This window comes from Rhincodon typus, chromosome 46 (genome assembly GCF_021869965.1).
Source record: "Rhincodon typus isolate 14 chromosome 46, sRhiTyp1.1, whole genome shotgun sequence".
Classification (NCBI taxonomy): domain Eukaryota; kingdom Metazoa; phylum Chordata; class Chondrichthyes; order Orectolobiformes; family Rhincodontidae; genus Rhincodon; species Rhincodon typus.
This window is the reverse complement of record NC_063377.1, coordinates 7,929,495-7,931,459: the sequence shown is the minus strand read 5'-3', so window position 1 is coordinate 7,931,459 and position 1,965 is coordinate 7,929,495. Positions and strand designations below refer to the sequence as shown.

Below are 1,965 nucleotides of genomic sequence, written 5' to 3'. Positions count from 1 at the left end.
CCGCTCCCTCGGCGCTGAGGCACTCCGACAGTGCCCGCTCCCCCGGCGCTGACCTCCTCCGACAGTGTCCACTCCGTCAGTGCTGACCCTCCTGACAGCGCCCGCTCCATCGGCGCTGACCCACTCCACCAGTGCGGTGCGCCTTGATGCTGACCCTCCAACAGGCAAACCTCATGTAGCTATGGGAATCACAGACAGCCTTGAGCGAGAAAAGCCAGGCCCGGTCTCAAACAAATGCAATGTAAACGCTGTCCTATCAGACTCAGAACATTGATGGTGTAAAGCCTGGGCCGCAGACTAAAAGCACGCACCCACCCGATCAAAACAGGGAAGCGAGGGGCCAGTTCCATTCTCTGGCCCGGTCTGAGCCAACGAACCTTTGCTGGGAGACCGGTAGCATGAGCAGATGCTGTTTCTGGGGAGGGAAGGGGCTTTCCATATTAGGCAGGGAACTCTGAGGGGACATGAAACCTTCTGCTGGACATTCCCAAGGTTTCCGTTGTAAACCGGTCGATAAACAACACAGGTTCCCGCAACACGACGCCATGGCAGCCTACCCTTCGTGCCCCACGACTCAATGGCACAAGACAGAAACTGGGCAACTCCCCGATCTATCAAATCTGTTTCATAATAAGTCAACTGTCCTGTCTGTCCTGTTCTGCTCTAAGGATCACCCTGCACAAAGAATCGACAAGGAGCTACTCCTTGCCCAATCACGCGCCCCGGCTCCCCTCGCCTGCCCCAATCACGCGCCCCGGCTCCCCTCGCCTGCCCCAATCACGCGTCCCGGCACCCCTCGCCCATCCACTCTCAATGCTCAGTCTTTCCCGCAGTCCCTACAACACCATATCCTCATGCTGTCCACACTCACAGACTATGGCACAACAATAGGAGAGATTTCCATTTTAAACAAGGAGGGAAAACAGGAGATTGGACGGAAGGCGGCTGTATTTCCCCCCCATGTTTCACACGCAATCTCAAACGAGGAAATTGGTCAAGCTGACCATTTTCTCATCAAGAGACTGGGTGAACAGTTTCCAAATTCAATTCTTACACAAATTCCAAACAAATCGTGCTCACCTCCACACAGATGCTGACCAAATCCTCCAGGTTTTCACTCAACTACAACTAATCTGGCTTGCTTTCTTTCAACTCTGACACATTTTGCTACATTATCCGGAGGGTCAGCGCTGGGGCGAGCGGGCACTGTCGGAGGGTCAGCGCTGGGGCGAGCGGGCACTGTCGGAGGGTCAGCGCTGGGGCGAGCGGGCACTGTCGGAGGGTCAGCGCTGGGGCGAGCGGGCACTGGCGGAGGGTCAGCGCTGGGGCGAGCGGGCACTGTCGGAGGGTCAGCGCTGGGGCGAGCGGGCACTGTCGGAGGGTCAGCGCTGGGGCGAGCGGGCACTGTCGGAGGGTCAGCACCAAGTCAGCAGGCACTCAACAGCGGTGTGGTCATTGCCCGAGCGGGCTCTGTCGGTGGGTCAGCACCAAGTCAGCAGGCACTCAACAGCGATGTGGTCATTGCCTAGAATAACTATGTTCTTAGCAATAGTGGCTGAGACAGCGGAGAGGAATCCCCACCTCCCCATTCTATCCAACAGCGACTGTGGGATCTTTTATCGGACTAGAAGACAATTGTGTTTCAAGTAGCTGTCTCAAAGTGCAGACCAGATGACAAGGCTTGAGCCTGTGACAAGGAGACTGCGTACCCACTACCTGCCATCGCCGAGGTACACAGGCTGCCTCAGAGACCCTCTTTCTCCTCCTCTTCTGTTGGCCTCCATCCTCATTGGTCCGACAGCTTCCCCGGCCCCAGCAAACCCTCAGAACCCCCTCTATTAGGCACAGGACACCCCTATCCAAGGTCTCTATTGGCCTCAGGAGTGCTCCCCTCCCCCACAATGGCCACAGTACGCACTTATTGGTCTCAAGAACCCACCACTGGCCTCAGGACCCCACAGTATT

At 56.9% G+C, this 1,965-nt stretch overlaps 1 protein-coding gene across 1 annotated transcript in view; it reads right to left on the bottom strand.

Moving 5' to 3' along the window:
• Positions 1-1,965, bottom strand: part of LOC125487853 (nonsense-mediated mRNA decay factor SMG5-like) — a 10,307-nt gene that overhangs the window by 7,791 nt on the left and 551 nt on the right. The window lies entirely within an intron of this gene.